Consider the following 12,278-nt stretch of genomic DNA (forward strand, 5'->3'; position numbering starts at 1 on the left):
TTAAGAGAGTTGGAAGGGACCTTCTAGGTCATCTAGTCCAGTGTTTCCCAACCTTTTTTGAGCCGCGGCACATTTTTCATATTTTCAAAATCCTGGGGAACATTGAGCGGGGGGGGGGCTCTTTCTCTCTCTTCCTTTCTTTCTCTCTCCATCCCTCTTTCTTTCTCTCTTCCTTCCTTCCTTCCTCTCTTTCTGTCTCCCTCCTTCCCTCCCACTATGTCTTTCTCTCTCCCTCCTTCCCCCCTCTCTTGCTCTCTCTCTCTTTCTCTCTCTCTGTGTGTCTCTCTTGCTATCTCTCTTTCTTTCTCTCTCTCTCTCTGTCTCTCTTGCTATCTTTCTCTCTCTCTGTCTCTTGCTATCTCTTTCTCTATCTCTCTTTCTCTCTCTCTCTCTTGCTATCTCTCTTTCTCTCTCTCTGGCTCTCTCTCTGGCTCTCTTGCTATCTCTCTTTCTTTTTCTCTCTTTCTCTCATTACACCACACCAGCAACAGCGGTATCGGGCAGTAGCCAGGGGTGGCGGCAGAGCGGTTGAATGTGAGCAGGAGCCCTGACGGCGGCAGCTGGACGTGCTGCTTGTCCTTTGGAGCCCGGCGGGAGGGCAACGGCAGCAGGAACGGGAGGCTGCTGGCTGCAGCAGCCCCGGGCAGTCACCGGGGGATGGCGGCGGCGAGAGGGAGATCCAAGGTGGAGGCACCGACGGTGGCGGTTGGACGTGCTGCTGGACGCCGTACATGCTGTCAGTCAGCGAGCCAGTGCCAGCCCCGCAGCGCCAGCATGTACAGTGTCCAGCAGCACATCCACCACCGTCGGTGCCTCCACCTTGGAGCTCCCTCTCGCCGTCGCCATCCCCTGGTGACTGCCCGGGGCCGCTGCAGCCGGCATCCTCCCGTTCCCACTGCCATTGCTGTCCCGCCGGGCCTGAAAGGACAATTCTTGCTGCCTCCGTGGGGAAGCTCCAGCTGGGCAGGGCGCTGCCGGTGGCTCCTTGCTTGCCGCCGCCATCACCCGGCGACTTCCCGGGGCCGCTGCAGCCGGCAGCCTCCCGTTCCCACTGCCAGTGCCCTCCTGCCGGGCCCCAAAGGACATTTGTTGCCGCCCCCGCCAGGGAAGATCCAGCTGGGCGCGAAGAATAAAGCTCAGCTTCCGGTCTCGGAAGCTGAGCTTCACGGCACACCGGTTGAAAAACACTGATCTAGTCCACCCCCCACTCAGTCAGGAGACCCTACACCCTTTCTGACTGATGGTAGTCCAATCTCTTCTTGAAAGCATCCAGTGATGAAACTCCCACAACTTCCGAAGGCAGCTTCTGTTCCATGGGTTGACCGCTCTCCTTATTTCCAGGTTGAATCTCTCCTTGTTCTGTTTCCATCCATTCTTCCTTGTCTGGCCTTCAGGGGCTTTGGAAAATAGCCTAACCCCCTCCTCTCTGTGGCAGCCCCTCAAATATTTGAAACCCTGCTCTCCTGTCTCCCCAGGTCCTTCTCTTCCCTAGACCAGCCATACCCAGTTCCTGCAACCGTTCATCGTAGTTTTTAGCCTCCATTTATCCTCTAATCCTCTTTGTTGCTCTTCTCTGCACTTTTTCTAGAGTCTCAACCTCTTTTTTTATAGTCTGGTGACCATAACTGGATGCAATACTCCAGCTGTGGCTCTACTAAGGCTTAATAGTGGGATCAGTACCTCACTTGATCTAGATTGTATCCCTCTGTTAATGCAATTTAGGATTACGTTGCCCTTTTGGGCTGCCGCTGCAAACTGTTGACTCCTAATTTATCTCCCATCAAAACAGATGTTCTCTCATTGGCTTTGTGTTGGTTTCTTGACCAATTTAACAACAACAACAACAATAATCATCATCATCTTCATCATCATAGAAACATAGAAGATTGACGGCAGAAAAAGACCTCATGGTCCATCTAGTCTGCCCTTGTACTATTTCCTGCATTTTGTCTTAGGATGGATCTATGTTTATCCCAGGGAGGTTTGTTCCAAGGATCTACTACTCTTTCAGTAAAATAATATTTTCTCATGTTGCTTTTGATCTTGAGAAAATATTATTTTATCATCAGATTTGGTAGGGACCCTGGGGGTCTTCTAGTCCAACCCTCTGCTTAGGCAGGAAATCAAACACTACTTCAGACAGATGGTTATCCAACATCGTCTTAAAAACTTCCAGTGTTGGAGCATTCACAACTTCTGGAGGCAAGTAGTTCCACTGGTTAAATGTTTTCACTGTCAGGAAATTTCTCCTTAGTTCTAAGTTGCTTCTCTCCTTGTTTAGTTTCCACCCATTGCTTCTTGTTGTACCCTCAGGTACTTTGGAGAATAGCCTGACTCCTTCTTTGTGGCAACCCCTGAGATATTGGAAGACTACAGTCATGATTCCCCTGGTCCCTTTCTTTCTTTCTTTCTTTCTTTCTTTCTTTCTTTCTTTCTTTCTCTTTTGTTTTTGTTTTGGAGAATAGCTTGACTCCCTCTTCATGATTCCCCTGGTCCTTTTCTTTCTTTCTTTCTTTCTTTCTTTCTTTCTTTCTTTCTTTCCTTCCTTCCTTCCTTCCTTCCTTCCTTCCCTTCGCGTTTGCTTTAGATAATAGCTTGACTCCCAAGTCTTCTTTGTGGCAACCCCTGAGATACTGGAAGACTGATATTATGTCTCCCCTGGTCCTTTGAATTAATCAGGCTTCAAAACCAGCTAGTAAACAATGAACTGGTTTCCATGTTTGCTCCAGGCCTCGGGCATCACCACTTTGAAGAAATGTTGTGAAAGAGTTGTGCAAATGGGCTTGGTAATGACTCAGCCTGACTCAGGCTGCTTTAATGAGGCGAATGATGGGGAAGTGGCTCTTTTGTGTTGTTTGTGCTTGGCACGGGCTGAAAAAGGTGGCGTAGCTTTGTGCTGCCTTCTTTTCACAGCTGCAGCCTTCTTAATGTGCAGAGGGACATGACACGGAGGCATTTGGATGATGTGGGAGACACATCATGGGTTGAGTGACATGCACTTGGACTTATATACCACTTTACAGCCCTCTCTAAGAGGTTCACAGAGTCAGCGTCTTCCCCCAACCATCCAAGTCCTTATTTTACTGACCTTGGAAGGCTGAGTCCATCTTGTCCAGCTACTGCCCCAACATGCTTCCCTTCCCTTTGTCCTTTTCTTTCCTTTAATTTCCTTTTCCCTTCCCTTTCTTTTCCTTTCCTTTTTCCTTTCCTCTTTTCTTTTCTTTCCTTTTTCCTTTCCTCTTTCCTTTCCCTTTTTCCTTTCCCTTCCTTTCCCTTTGTCCTTTTCTTTCCTTTAATTTCCTTTCCTTTTTCCTTTCCTCTTTCCTTTTCTTTCCTTTTCCTTTCCTTTTTTCCTTTCCCTTTTTCCTTTCCCTTCCTTTCCCTTTGTCCTTTTCTTTCCTTTAATTTCCTTTCCTTTTTCCTTTCCTCTTTCCTTTTCTTTCCTTTTCCTTTCCTTTTTTCCTTTCCCTTTTTCCTTTTCCTTCCCTTCCCTTTGTCCTTTTCTTTCCTTTAATTTCCTTTCCTTTTCCCTTCCCTTTCTTTTCCTTTCCTTTTTTCTTTCCTCTTTCCTTTTCTTTCCTTTTTCCTTTCCTTTTTTCCTTTCCTCTTTTCTTTTTCCTTTCCCTTTTTCCTTCGTCCTTTTCTTTCCTTTAATTTCCTTTTCCCTTCCCTTTCTTTTCCTTTCCTTTTTCCTTTCCTCTTTCCTCTTTCCTTTCCTTTCCTTTTTCCTTTCCTTTTTTCCTTTCCTCTTTTCTTTTTTCTTTCCTCTTTCCTTTCCCTTTTTCCTTTCCCTTCCTTTCCCTTTGTCCTTTTCTTTTCTTTAATTTCCTTTCCTTTTCCCTTTCCTTTTTTCTTTCCTCTTTCCTTTTCTTTCCTTTTTTCTTTTCCTCTTTTCTTTTTTCCTTTCCTCTTCCCTTCCCTTTTTCCTTTCCCTTCCCTTCCCTTTGTCCTTTTCTTTCCTTTAATTTCCTTTTCTTTTTCCTCTCTTCCCTTCTCTTTCCTTTCCATTTTCCTCCCCTTCCCCTTTTCCTTTCCTTTTCCCTTTCCTTTTTTTCCTTTCCTTTCCTTTCCCCTCTTCTCAAGCAATAGCCCCTAGACTTATGTACCGCTTCCTGGTGCTTTTCCAGCCCTCTCTAAGTGGTTGACAGTCAGCTTCTTGGGCTCAACAATCCAAGTCTTGCGCGGAAGCCGAAAAAATCACCAAAAATTGCATGTGGCCGAGTATTTCCTCGTGCGATTTTGCTTCCACGCATGCAAAATGATGTTCAACGTCGAGGAAAGTTAATCCTTCACCTAGGTAAAAAAAAACCTAGACACACATACAGTCTGGGTGGAAGCCCACTTAGCAGCAGTGACTGTGAAAGGGATCTCGGAGTCTTGGTGGAGAACCAGCTAAACATGAGCCAGCAATGTGCAGCAGCGGCTAAAAAGCCAACACCATCCTAAGCTGCATCAACAGGGGGACACACTCCAAGACCAGGGAGGTATTTATACCACTCTATAAGGCCCTGGTCCGACCACACCTGGAGTAGTGCATTCAGTTCTGGTCACCACACTTCAAAAGAGACATTGAAACTCTGGAGAAGGTGCAGAAAAGAGCAACGAAAATGATCAGGGGAATTGAAACCAAGACTTACGAAGAGAGATTGGTGGAACTGGACACGGATAGCCTAGAGAAAAGGAGGGCCAGAGGGGACATGATAGCAGTCTACAGGTATACGAGGGGATGTCACAGAGAGGAAGGGGCCACTCTATTCTCCAGAGGGCCAGACAAGGAACAACGGCTGGAAGCTGACCAAGGAGAGATTCAACCTAGAAATAAGGAAGAACTTCCTGACGGTCAGAGCGATCAACCAGTGGAACTGCTTGCCAGCGGAGGTAGTGAACACCCCAACTCTGGACATTTTGAAGAGGAAATTGGACTGTCGTTTGATTGGGATGCTGTAGGTTTTCCTGCTTAAGCAGGGGGTTAGACTTGATGACCTGCAAGGGCCCTTTCAACTTAGATTATTATAATTATTATATTTATTATTATTATTATTATTTATTACATTTGTATGCTGCCCCTCTCCACAGAAAGATGATAGATAGAGAGATAGAGAGATAGATAGTAGGTAGGTAGGTAGGTAGAGAGATAGAGAGATACATAGTAGGTAGGTAGGTAGGTAGGTAGGTAGAGAGATAGAGAGATAGATAGTAGGTAGGTAGGTAGGTAGATAGAGAGATAGAGATAGATAGATAAGATAGATAGTAGGTAGGTAGGTAGATAGATAGAGAGATAGAGAGAAAAGATAGATAGATAGCAGGTAGGTAGGTAGATAGATAGAGAGATAGAGAGAAAAGATAGATAGATAGCAGGTAGGTAGGTAGGTAGATAGATAGATAGATAGATAAGATAGTAGGTAGGTAGGTAGGTAGATAGAGAGAGAGAGAGAGAGATAAGATAGATAAGATAGATAGTAGGTAGGTAGGTAGATAGATAGATAGATAGAGAGATAGAGAGATAGAGAGATAAGATAGATAGTAGGTAGGTAGGTAAGTAGGTAGATAGTAGGTAGGTAGGTAGGTTGGTTGGTAGATAGATAGATGATAGATAGATGATAGATAGATGATAGATAGATGATAGATAGATAGATAGATAGATAGATAGATAGATAGATAGATAGATAGATAGATAGATAGATAGTAGGTAGGTATTTGTATTGTATTTGTATTTATTTAGATTTGTATGCCGCCCCTCTCCGCAGACTCGGGGTGGCTCACAACAAAGTGAAAAAAATTTTTTTTACAACAAATCTAAATTTATACTAAAAACATTTAAAAACCCCATTTTCTAAACACACGTACATACACACATACCATTCATAAATTGTATATGCCCGGGGGAGATGTCTCAGTTCCCCCATGCCTGACGACACAGGTGGGTCTTAAGGAGCTTACGAAAGGCAAGGAGAGTAGGGGCAGTTCTAATCTCTGGGGGGAGCTGGTTCCAGAGAGTCGGGGACGCCACAGAGAAGGCTCTTCCCCTGGGGCCCGCCAACCGACATTGTTTAGTTGACGGGACCCGGAGAAGATCCACTCTGTGGGACCTAATCGGTCGCTGGGATTCGTGCGGCAGAAGGCGGTCCCTGAGATATTCTGGTCCGATGCCATGAAGGGCTTTATAGGTCATAACCAACACTTTGAATTGGGACCGGAAATTGATCGGCAACCAGTGCAGACTGCAGAGTGTTGGTGTGACATGGGCATATCTTGGAAAGCCCATGATTGCTCTCGCAGCTGCATTCTGCACGATCTGAAGTTTCCGAACACTTTTCAAAGGCAGCCCCATGTAGAGAGCATTACAGTAGTCGAACCTCGAGGTGATGAGGGCATGAGTGACTGTGAGCAGTGAGTCCCGGTCCAGATAGGGTCGCAACTGGTGCACCAGGCGAACCTGGGCAAACGCCCCCCCTCGCCACAGCTGAAAGATGGTTCTCTAATGTGAGCTGTGGATCGAGGAGGACGCCCAAGTTGCGGACCCTCTCCGAGGGGGTCAATAATCCCCCCCCCAGGGTGATGGAAGGACAGATGGAATTGTCCTTGGGAGGCAAAACCCACAGCCACTCCGTCTTATCCGGGTTGAGTTTGAGTCTGTTGACACCCATCCAGGCCCCAACAGCCTCCAGACACCGGCACATCACTTCCACTGCTTCGTTGACTGGACATGGGGTGGAGATGTAAAGCTGGGTATCATCAGCGTACTGATGATACCTCACCGCATGCCCTTGGATGATCTCACCCAGCGGTTTCATGTAGATATTAAATAGCAGGGGGGAGAGGACCGACCCCTGAGGCACCCCACAAGGGAGAGACCTCGGAGTCGACCTCTGACCCCCCACTAACACCGACTGCGACCGACCGGAGAGGTAGGAGGAGAACCACTGGAGAATAGTGCCCCCCACCCCCAACCCCTCCAGCCGGTGCAGAAGGATACCATGGTCGATGGTATCGAAAGCCGCTGAGAGGTCAAGGAGCACCAGGACAGAGGATAAACCCCTGTCCCAGGCCTGCCAGAGATCATCCATGAACGCGACCAAAGCAGTTTCCGTGCTGTAACCGGGCCTGAAACCCGACTGCTGGGGACCTAGATAATCGGCTTCTTCCAAGGATCGCTGGAGCTGGAGTGCCACCACCTTCTCGACAACCTTCCCCGTAAAGGGAAGGTTGGAGACTGGCCGGTAGTTATTAAGTACAGCTGGGTCCAGGGAAGGCTTCTTGAGGAGGGGGCACACGAGCGCCTCTTTATAGGATGGTGGGAAGGATCCCCTCCCCAAGGAAGCGTTGATAATCTCCTGGACCCAGCTCCGTGTCACCTCTCTGCTGGCCGAAACCAGCCAGGAGGGACACGGATCCAGTAAACAGGTGGCGGAACTCACAGCTCCAATGGCCTTGTCCACTTCATCAGGTGTCACCAGATCAAACTCTTCCCAGACAGATGGACAAGTACGTGCCCCAGTCACCTCAACTGACTCGTTGTCAGTCGACTCTGTATTACAATTGGAGTCGAGGGCGGCCCGGATCTGAGCGATTTTATCAGCGAAAAACGTGTTAAAATCCTCGGCACTGCTCTGCAAGGGCTCCCCAACTCCCCTCTGATTAAGAAGGGAGCGGGTCACCCTAAACAGAGCGGCCGGGCGGGATTCCGCTGATGCAATCAAGGCGGCATGATACGCGCATCTTGCCGCCTTGAGCGCCACTTTGTAAGTCTTAATAAAAGCTCTTACAAGTGTTCGATCAGATTCAGACCTACTCTTCCTCCATCGCTTCTCTAGACGTCTCTTCTGGCATTTCAACTCCCGGAGCTCCTCGTTGAACCATGGAGCTCTATGGGGTCTAGCGCCACGGAGAGGTCGCAAAGGCGCAATCCGATCAAGAGCTCCGCTGCAGCCTTGTTCCAGGCTTCCGCAAGAGACTCCGCCGAACTGTGGATGAGTGCCTCTGGAATAACCCCAAGCGCCGTCTGAAAGCCCTCTGGGTCCATCAGGCGTCTGGGGCGGAACATCTTAATTGGTTCCGCTTCCCTGCGGGGAAGGATTGGAGTCAGGAAGTCAAGCCGTAGTAGAAAATGGTCTGACCATGACAAAGGCAATGCTTCTAAGCCCCTTAGTCTCAGACCATTGCTCAATTGCTCAGAGAGGAATACCATGTCGGGTGCGTGTCCTCCCTCGTGAGTCGGACCCTGTATTACTTGAGTCAGGTCCATGGCTGTCATGGTGGCCATGAACTCCTGTGCCAGTCCAGAGGCTTCGCCGAGTGTTGGCAGATTGAAGTCCCCCAAGACAATAAGTCTGGGGAACTCCACCGCCAACCCGACTACCTCCTCGAGCAGCACAGGCAGGGCTTTTGACACGCAGCTGGGAGGCAGGTACGTGAGAAACAAGCCCACCTGAACCCCTAAGTCCAACTTCATCAAGAGAGACTCACAACCCGCAATCTCTGGAGCAATGAGTCTACGTAGGCAAAGGCTCTCCCTGGCTATAATAGCCACTCCTCCCCCCCTTCCCTGGGGTCGAGGTTGATGCCATATCAATACGCCGATGATACCCAGTTATACATCTCCACCCCATGTCCAGCCAACGAAGCAGTGGAAGTGATGGGCCGGTGCCTGGAGGATGTTAGGGCCTGGATGAGTGTCAACAAGCTCAAACTCAACCCAGACAAGACGGAGTGGCTGTGGATCTTACCTCCAAGGACAACTCCATCTGTCCATCCATTACCCTGGGGGGAGAATCACTGGCCCCCTCAGAGAAGGTTCGCAACTTGGGCGTCCTCCTCGATCCACAGCTGACATTAGAGAAACATCTTTCAGCTGTGGCGAGGGGGACGTTTGCCCAGGTTCGCCTTGTGCACCAGTTGCGACCCTACTTGGACCGGGAGTCACTGCTCACAGTCACTCATGCCCTCATCACCTCGAGGCTTGACTACTGTAACGCTCTCTACATGGGGCTACCTTTGAAAAATGTTCGGAAACTTCAGATCGTGCAGAATGCAGCTGCGAGAGCAATCATGGGCTTTCCCAAATATGCCCACGTTACACCAACAATCCGCAGTCTGCATTAGTTGCCGATCAGTTTCCGGTCACAATTCAAAGTGTTGGTTATGACCTATAAAGCCCTTCATGGCACCGGACCAGATTACCTCAGGGACCGCCTTCTGCTGCATGAATCCCAGCGACCAGTTAGGTCCCACAGAGTGGATCTTCTCCGGGTCCCGTCAACTAAGCAATGTCGCCTGGCGGGACCCAGGGGAAGAGCCTTCTCTGTGGCGGCCCCAGCCCTCTGGAACCAACTCCCCCCAGAGATTAGAACTGCCCCCACCCTCCTTGCCTTTCGTAAACAACTTAAAACCCACCTCTGCCGCCAGGCATGGGGGAATTGAGATCCTCTTTCCCCCTAGGCCTTTACAATTCTATGCATGGTATGTATGTATGTATGTTTGGTTTTTATATTAATTGATTTTTAATCATCAATACCAAATTACTATTGTACACTGTTTTATTGTCGCTGTTAGCCGCCCCGAGTCTCTGGAGAGGGGCGGCATACAAATCCAATAAATAAATATCTGAAACCCAGCTGGGCAAATTTCAGAGAGAGGAACTCCTCCCTCTGGGCCCAGCCAGGTTTCAGTAACACATGCCAGGTCGGCCTCCTCATCCAGGATCAGATCCCGGATGAGAGAGCTTTATTTACCACCGACCTGGCATTAAACAGCAGCAACCTGAGCCCAGGGCCAGAGTTACACTCATCACCAGTACCCAAGATTGAGCTCACAGAGCCAGAACAAGGGACCGTTATTAAGCAACGGTCCCTCGTTCCCCTGGAACAGCTAACTCTGTGGCCCCCGCCATATCTGCCTCTCCCCAGCAACACCGGAATATTCTGACCCTCTGTCACCCCAGAGATTAGTGCCCCTTCCCCTCCCGCCTCTCCGGCGTCAGGTGGGCCAAATCTATCATTCATACTGTTTCCATTTATCTCATTCATACCATAATCCCACCCGCCCCAACCATTACATTCATACCAATCATTCATCTCATATCTACCCCAATCATCCATTAATTACGAGACCCCCTAGTAATATTAAAATGAATTAAATTAATAATAATTAAAATACTAATAATATATATCACAATATAAAATAGAGAATAAAAAAGTTCACAGATTAATAGTTAATAATATAAAATCAGAGCTTAGTTATTAATTGAAGTTGGTAAAGTGCAAAGTTCTAAAGTGCTAAAAAATATAGGAAATAATTAGGTAGGTAGGTAGGTAGGTAGGTAGGTAGAGATAGAGAGAGAGAGATAGAGAGAGAGAGAGAGAGAGATAGTAGATAGATAGTTGATTGATAGATAGATAGATAGATAGATAGATAGATAGATAGATAGATAGATAGTTGATAGATAGATAGTAGGTAGGTAGGTAGGTAGAGAGAGAGATAGAGAGATAGAGAGATAGAGAGATAGTAGATAGATAGATAGTTGATAGATAGATAGATAGTAGGTAGGTAGGTGGATAGATAGATAGATAGATAGATAGATAGATAGATAGATAGTTGATAGATAGATAGTAGGTAGGTAGGTAGATAGATAGAGAGAGAGAGAGATAGTAGATAGATAGATAGAGAGATAGAGAGATAGAGAGATAGAGAGATAGATAGTTGATAGATAGATGGTAGGTAGGTAGGTAGATAGATAGATAGAGAGAGAGAGAGAGATAATTGATAGATAGTAAGAGAGATAGAGAGATAGTAGACAGACAGACAGATAGAGAGATAGGTAGATTAATAAATAAATAAATACATAAATAAATAAAATACACAGAAGCAAAAAAATCACCAAAAATTGTGCGTGAGCAAACATCCCCTTGTGTAAAAATAGAGCCGAAAATTAGTGAAAAACAAAATGGCACCGTGCCGGACTACCACAAGGGGGCACATCTGCAGCAATCCACCTCTGGCTTTGTCCCGTCATGCCCTGATTGTATTGGTCTCTGTTGGCCTACACGGGGACAATTTGTTCTCCTGGTCAAGGTAAACGGCAAGCAGTAACAATGCAGGCTAAAGTACCTTCTCTGGCGTTGTTGTGCTTTCATTTATGTTTCTCTCTCACGGTGATCAAAAGCCCGGAACACAAAGGGTAGATCCTGGAAGATGTTTATCTCATTGGGAAAGACTCGTACACCAAGGCCAGGCCTTATGTCACCGGAATTATTACCCAAGTTGTGTCAAAAGATGGGTGTCGAACAAGAAGGACAAGTCATCCCAACCACCAAGAAAAGACAACTTGATGATGACGGGAACTAGAATTCTGCGAGTCAATCTGTCTAGTCTGGAGGACAGAAGGGAAAGGGGGGACATGATCAAAACATTTACATTTGTTAAAAGGTTCAATAAGGTTCAGGAGGGAAGTGTTTTTCATAGGAAAGTGAACCCAAGAACAAGGGGGCACATAGAAACAGAAGAAGATTGATGGTAGAAAAAGACCTCCTGGTCCATCTAGTCTGCCCTTATACCATTTCCTCTATTTTATCTTAGGATAGATCTATGTTTATCCCAGGCATGTTTAAGGCTGTGCATTATTGTTCTTCTCCACCCGGCATGAAGGGCAATTTCTCGGAACAGGGCAACCTTTCATCCAGCGGCCTCGCCCTTTGCAAATGCGCCTCTGCGTGGGTGCTGCACGTTGCAAATCCATGTTGCCAACAAGGGCTAACAAGCTGTCTGACTAAACTTCGGGGGCTGACAAAGGGGAGGGGTCAAGGAACAGGTGGAAGCTAATCAAGGAGAGAAGCAACCTGAAATTATAAAGGAATTTCCTGACAGCGAGAACAATTAACCAGTGGAACAGCTTGCCACCAGAAGTTCTACCGTTTAAGATTTTTAAAGAGAGACTAGACAGTCACTTTTATCTGACATGGTATAAGTTCTCCTGCTTGAACAGGGGTCTGCACTAGAAGACCTCCAAGGTCCTTCCCAATCCTACGCTTGTATGATTCAGGAAGGGGCGGAGGGAGGGAGGGAGGGAGGGAGGGAGGGGGAAACAAGGGAAAAGGAAGAAAGGAAGCGAAGGAGAAAAGGAAGTTGGGAGGAAGGGAGGGAGGAAAGAAGGAAGGGAAAAGAGAAAGGTAGAAAGTGAGTGAGAGAGAGAAAGAAAAAGAAAGAAAAAGAAATGAAATATTTATCATACTAATAAAGGAAAGGAAGAGAAAGGAGAGGGAGGGAGGAAAGGAAGGAGGAAA

The sequence above is a fragment of the Erythrolamprus reginae genome, chromosome 1 (genome assembly GCF_031021105.1).
Source record: "Erythrolamprus reginae isolate rEryReg1 chromosome 1, rEryReg1.hap1, whole genome shotgun sequence".
NCBI lineage: Eukaryota > Metazoa > Chordata > Lepidosauria > Squamata > Dipsadidae > Erythrolamprus > Erythrolamprus reginae.